We start from the raw sequence: 7,747 nt of genomic DNA, 5'->3' as shown, positions 1-7,747 counted from the left end.
TGGCTTCATGTTTTGGATTCAGCCACTGAAGAAGTTGGTACTTGAAAAACATTAGCTGCCAAACCAGCTAAATAATCCTTACATCCTCATACTCTTCTCGAGGAATCATTGCTTCAACCAAGTGAATCAAGGCAAAATGAAATTGAATGGAAAAGATAACAAAAATTTGAATCCTCCATCCAAAAGAGATTCTTGTCCTAATGCGTCTTTAGAGAAGGTTATATTCACACATGCTTCTCTCAAGATTTTTGAGTTCCCTTTAGACACTTCTAAAAACTCGATAGCAAGACACGATGAGCCTTCTCAGTGGATTGGTGAAAATGTAGTTTCAAACTTCTTCAGAAAATGGCCTTATGCATGTGATAGGACATTCAAGACAAGATCATGTGCACTCTTTTTGAATATATCCCAAGACTTAGACTAGAAATAATAACGGTACTTTTGGGGATTGTAAAGCTCCATGTAGACAACCTTACTCCTCTTGAAGAATATTTGAATAGCTACCTTATGTAGAAAACTTCAATGATGTACAATCTTCATTTTCTGCACAATTGTTGTTGACAAATAAAGCACATCAATTAAACGAGAAGATATCTGCCACCAAAGAAACCTTAGCATTGATGGACCAACTACAACAAGATGTCAAAGTTATTTAGGAGAGGGCTGCACAATTATCTTTAGAAAAGAAGGAACTAGAGAGCAGACTTCAGAGTATAAATACTAAGTCCGAACACTTATCGATCTTATCTTATGAGAAAAATGAGGCCATGAACAAGAAAGAATTGGAAGTTTCCAAGCTCCAAAACGACGTCAACACTCTAGAAAGCACCCCTATTATCACCCAATAAGTCATGAGGTCCTAGCTATGGTTCGTAAGAGTATGGAAGCTACAAACGAAGAATTCAAGAACTTCAAGTGGCTTTAACTCTGCCCCATTTGCCCTTTCCCTCCCCCCCCCCCTCCTTTTCTTTTCTTTTTTTTTTCCATTCTTTTGTTGTCATTCCTGTAAATGCAAGATTTTAGTGAAATGATGATGAAATTTTCTTATTCTAGTGTGACTGCTTCTGAATTTCATTTTTGTGCTTCTTATATATCCTTTACTATTAAATTGTCACAATATAGCTTAATTCGCATTTATTTTTGCAACTGGCCTTAAAGTTAACTTTAAGCTGCCTATGTACCCTTTTTATAACATAGGAATCAAGCCATAACGTTGTTCAACTATTATTTTTTTTACATGATGAAATTAAGCATAAATGTTTTTTAGAAATTTGTCGCTGATTGGGTCAATTCTTAATCTATCTTGATCAATAATTTTGTTGCTCCATTTGTGAAAACTTCTTTGACGATATAGAGCCAGTCCCATTTAGGCGTTATTTCTTGTATGTCTCGTCGTGATGATAGGTCTTTTTACTGCAAGCACTAAATCACCAACCTGAAATGACTTGTAGTTGTGCTAGCGTTTGGACCAAGATGAAATGATTGTCAGGTGTATTTACATAGCGATGTTTGATTCGTTGACTGGACTTAGATAAGGTGACAGTATCATGTTGATTGGATATAAGGTGATTGAGGCTTTACATGTTTGTCGAAGGCCTTAGACATTCGTGCTTGATAACATTTCAGTGCTTGTTGAGCTTCTAGTCCATTTTCATCACGCACTTCTAACTCTTAAAGGCGTAATTTATAACTATCTTCAGTAGTTAACTCCTCTTGAATTTTCATTCTCGAGGATGAAATTTCTCTCTCTAGTGGGGGAATTGCTTCTACTCCATAAACCGAAGAATAGGGTGTAACATCTATAGTACAATAGGTAGTTTGATACGCCCGCAATGCTTTCCCTATCTTTTCTTGTCAAGTTGTTTTTGTTTTAGAGACCACCTTTTTTAGAAGATTGCACATAATTTTGTTGAATGCCTCTGCCAATCCATTTGATGTGGCATTGTACATAGAATACTTGTATTATTTAAAGCTAAACTTCTCACATAACTTGTCCATCAGAGTTACGAAATTGTCTTCCATTATCAGTCATGATGCGATCAGGAATACCATATCGATAAATGATGTGTGTTCGAACAAAATTTAATTTATGATGTTTTCCTTTTTCGCTTCTCTTAATAGCACAACTTCAGTCCATCTAGAAAAATAATCAGTTCCTACAAGGATGTAAGAATGAGCAGCCGATGACTTAAGTGTGATAGGTCCAACTAGGTCGAGTCCTCAGATTTCAAAAGGTCATGAATCTATTGTTGGATGAAGAGACCTTGGTGGTTGATGTATAAAATTTGCATGGTACATTAGCAGGCTTCATAATGCTTCACATAATGCATTGAGTTGTCGATCATACTCGGTCAATAGTAACCCATTCTTTTCAATTGATGTTAGAGTTTTGGACCAAATTGGTGAACACCATAGATACATGCATGTACTTCTTCTAAGGCTTTGGTTGATCCTCTTTTCATAGGCATTATAGAAGAAGACCTTCATATAAGTGTTGATAAAGTGTGTCATTGTAATAAATAAATTATGAAGTTCTTCTTCGTGACAAAGTTTGCAAGTGCATCGACTTTCTTATTTTCTAACCTGAGTATATGGCGCTCTAATATTATGTCTGTAGATACCATATTTTTGCCCTTTATTTTTATTTTTTATTTATTTTCTTTTTTTTATTATTATTTTTTAAATTAAGTTGATTTGAATTTGAATTTATTTATTTATTTTAAAAAAATGCTAGAAAACAAAAAGTAAATCTTACATCTCCTCCCTATTTTCCTTCAACCACTTCCTCCACAACTCCCACGATTTTTTTCCTCTCCCTCTTCATGATTCTCCTCAACTTCTCCACTTTCAATAACACGATCCTACTTTCTTTTCAGTAGTTTAAAAAAACTACCATTTCAGTGCCCTATAAAAACAAAGAAGGAAATTTCCTTTGAGGAGGAGGAGAAAAAGGATGAGTGTTTTTTTTTTGGGAAGAAGAGGAAATCAATTGAAAGGGTTAAAAGAAAAGCGAAGAAACTATTCTACCAATTTGTTCTTCAAAGGTAAGTTTTTTTTTTTTTTCTTTCCTCCTTTTCCCTTCTGATTACAATGTAGATTTTTTTCAAGTTTGTTTTTGCTTTTTAATTCATTGAGTTGATTTTATAGTGCCTTTAATTTTGTTCGGTTAGGCCATTTGAATGTATTCTTTCATCAAATTTTTACCTATGCTTTACTTTACTGTGTTTTAATTTTGTTAAGTTTAGGGTGTTTTAATTTTGTTAGGTTTAGGCTATTTGAATATTCTTGCATCAAATTATGTGTTTGCTTTGTGTTTTAATTTTGTTAGTTTAGGCCAATTGAATACTATTGCATCAAATTATGCTTCATTTTAATTTTGTTAGGTTTAGGTAAATTTAATATTGTTGCATCAAATTTTGCATTTACTTTATTGTGTTTTAACCTGTATTGTTGCATCAAATTTTGCATTTACTTTACTATGTTTTAACCTGTATTGTTGCATTAAATTTTGCATTTACTTTACTGTGTTCTAACCTGTATTGTTACATCAAATTTTGCATTTACTTTACTGTGTTTTAACCTGTATTGTTGCACCAAATTTTGCATTTATTTTACTGTGTTTTAACTCGTAGTTTTGCATTTACTTTACTGTATTGTCTCAAATTGATTTAGGCCAATTGATTTCTACGTGCTCTAAATTTGTTGGGTATTTGTTAGGTTTAAGCCATTTAATTTAATTTTGTTAGATTTAGGGTTTAATTTGGTTGTGATTTTTGTTTACTATTTATTAAATATGTTGATATTAATTTATTAGACTTTACTGTGTTTTAACCTGTATATCATTTCCAATATAATATATTATTTCCAATATTTTATTTCTCAAACATTATTTCTCAACTTGTATATCATTTTCAATATAATATAGTATTTCCAATATTTTATTTCCAAACATGTGTATATTATTTCTCAACCTGTATATCATTTTCAATATAATATATTATTTCCAATATTCTATTTCCAAACATGTGTATATTATTTTCAACATGTATTATTTGGCAACCTATATTGTTTGTTGTATTATTTGTCAAATCATTTGCCAACTACCTTATACGCCTATGCTAACTGTATTATTTCCCAACATGTATTTTTTCCTATTTCCTAATATTGTTATTATTATTATATAAATTTGAGACAGGAAATAAGTAATGTTTATTTATTGATTTTATGGTTACAATTCCATAAATAAATGAAATTTCTCATTTTTTTAAAAAAATAATTAGTAAATTATCTTTAAACAAAATATATCAAAAATTTTATATTTTAAAATGGGACTGAGTAGCTTTTTCTTTTGAATTTATTAATTCTTTAGATACATGAAATTTTCCATTAAATGCCTATGATGGAGATCAAAATATCAAAATTTGATATTTTAATATTCTTGAGGTAAAAAAAAAAAAAAGAATCATCTTTCTAAACAAAAATTAAATTCCATTTTTCTAATGGCTCTCATGCCACCCATATAATCATCCATTCATGCTTAGTTTTTTTTCTTATATATGAATTGATAATCATGGGACATTTAAAAACCACCAAATAAAAAACTTTATCTTGTGAACCTCTTTAATTTAGTTTAAAAGATAATCTTTGGTGTTTTTTTTTTTTTTTTTTTTTTGTTGTAGGGTGCTAACACCTTCCTTACACCAACTGACTCCCGAACCTTAAATCTGAATTTACGTAGACCAATGTTTTTTTTTACCAATCACACCATAATATGATTGGTGGCGACTCTGAACCTTTTATTTATTAAAGATTAAATGAATGAAGACATCGGCCGCTTCACATCGCGACAATGTCATCGAACCTATCCATCAATCTTCTAGCATAAACGAAGTAGGGCTTCAAATCTTGATATTTCATGTCGTACTGGTAAAAGAGCTGATTTATAGTTAACTTCAAATCGTTAAATACTTCTATTTATTTTATCCCAAATTCTGAAGCCATTTGTAGACCAATGATCAGTGCTTGGTACTCAACAACATTATTTGAGCACAACTCACCGAGTGTAAAGCTATATGACAATATATGTTTCTCCAGAGAGATGAAGAAAATGTCACCACCAGCTTCACTTCTTCGTGTCGCACCATCAAAAAACATGGTCCAAGGTTCCATGCTTTCAACAAACAATACTTCTTCATCAGGTAAGTCTTCACATAATTCCTAATTTGATGAAATTCAATGTTCAGCCAAGAAATCTGCCAATGCTTGACCATTTACTAACTTCTGGGTATATATACAATATCATATTGTTCAAGTATAATTCTCCATTTAGTAAGGCATATCGAGATGACTGACCTTGATAAGATATGTTTGACAGGGTTGGCTTTTGCCACCAAATGTATAGTGAAAACTTGCATATAATGTCTCAATTTATCTATTGCAGAGAAAAGAGTGAGACACATTTTCTCAATTAAGGAATAATTCAATTCAGCTCCGGTCAGAGTCTACTTAGATAGTAGAGTGCACATTCCTTAACCTTATGATTTTCTTGTGGGAGTAATGCTCCGAGCAAACCTTCTTGAGCTACAATGTACAATATCAATGGTTTTTCCACTACGGATGCACTCAAGACCGAAGAGTTGAGCAAATACTTCTTTATGATATTGATTACATTTTGATATGATTGATCCATTCAAATACTGCATCCTTCCTCATCAATCTCTAGAATGGTTGACATTAACTCGCGAGATTAGATATAAATCTTTTGATGTAGACCAAACAACCTTGTAATTGTCTCAACTCATGCAGGTTTTTTGAAATTGACATCTTCTAAATAGCATTTATTTTAGATTGATCAACTTTAATTCCACGATGACGTACGTTAAATCCCAGAAACTTTCCTAAAGTCACACCGAATGCACACGTAAGAGGGTTCATTCTAAGTTGATACATCCTTAGGCAGTCAAGGACAAGCTCCAGATCTTTCAGGTGGTCATATTTCCTCTTGGATTTTACAACAAGATCGTCAACATAATATTCAACATGTGTATGTAGCATATCATCAAAGATCTTTTGCATAGTGCGCTAGTATATCGCACTTGCATTTTTTAATCCAAAAGACATTACCTTATAACAGTATATACCTTTTTAGATCAAGACACTATTTTCTCTTCATCATCTACATCTATTCAAATTTGATTATATATTGATGACCCATCCATAAAAGAAAAAGCTTCATGCTCCCCAGTTGCATCTACCATGATTTCCTTGATAGGCAAGGGAAGTCATCTTTTAGGCATGCGTTATTCAGGTCACGAAAAATCAAAACAAGCAGTAGTTGGCCATTATTCTTCCTTACGAAAACAATATTAGCTATTCGTGTTGGGTACTTGCCTTTGGGAATAAATTTAGCTTCAGTGAGCTTATTTACCTCTTCCTCGATTTGAGAAATAAGTTCAAGTCAAAATCGTCACTGGGCTTACCTGATTGGTCGATACCTTGGTTTGATTGCTAAATGATGAACGACCATCTTTGGATCGATTCAAGGAATTTCCTTATATGACCATGCAAAGACATCTTTATACACTTTAAGTAAGTTCACATACTCATTTGCATCATCATAAGAAAGTTGGACGCTTATGAAGGTTGGACAAGGCTCTTCTATCGTAACAAGATTGACTTTCTTTAACTCATTAATCATTAATTGACCCTCATCCTCAAGTGATAATGGATCGACTCCAACATCTTCTTCAAATGTCACATGGTTGGATGCCTCTTTTATCATAACCTGGCAACAACCTGGCACATCTACTTCGTCTTCTAGCTCATTATTTTTAGGTTGCGAGTAAAAACAATGTCATCTAGCTTTACTTTTAATGAACCCTTTGTATTTACTGAGACGAACAATTTTCTTTTCATTCTTGATGGAACGACACTGCAAATTTCCTCGTCCTTTGTCACCAAACCAGGTTTGCTTGTGACGGATATGAGAGGTTTCTTCTAGCCTCTTGTCACTAACACGCATAATCTTTTTAAGGTAGATGCTTTTGTAACCGATGTTGGGCTCGAAGATTGTACTTTTTTTGAAGTTGTTTTTAGCCTTTGAAAAGCAGAAAATCGGGTGAAATCAAAAGTTGAACGTTGATTTTTGTCCTACACTATCGATGTACTTAACCTCTGAAAAATCGAAGGGCGTGCAGTAGAAGAAGTAATGCGATAAAAAACAAAACTTCTTTGACTTTTGATTTTTTTGCCTTCTATTGAATTGATGCTTCATTTTACAATAATGTGACATGTGTCGACAATTTTTATTTTTCTTTACCAGTTATTCGAATCGGCTCGGAAGACTTATATCCAACTTCAAATGTCGAATTAGGTATAGAATATTCTTGTTTTTAAGCTTCTTTTACGTAGGGAAAAGCTCATGCCTTTTGTCAAATATCTTCATGCTTTTAAACTCAGTATGAGTTGTGAAGTCATAACCCACATACTTCGCCAACCTATGCATTTGGGTCGAATGCCTCCATCATTTGTTTTCTAGAAGGAATGCTTCTACGCCCTTTTTCTCAATTATTTCCACCTCTCCTTTATCCATCTTGGTAAGTGGTGTGGTGAAGCTTTCCTTCAATACTTTGACGCTTACAATCGTTAAGTTTTTTGAACATTTTGCAAATAATAATTCTAACTTCTTACGTCAAGACAATGGAATGTAGCGTAAAACGAGGGGTTTTGAGGCTTTTTCTAGTGGGAT

Source organism: Cucumis melo, chromosome 3 (assembly GCF_025177605.1).
Source record: "Cucumis melo cultivar AY chromosome 3, USDA_Cmelo_AY_1.0, whole genome shotgun sequence".
Classification (NCBI taxonomy): Eukaryota; Viridiplantae; Streptophyta; class Magnoliopsida; order Cucurbitales; family Cucurbitaceae; genus Cucumis; species Cucumis melo.
Note: the sequence above shows the minus strand (reverse complement) of the source record.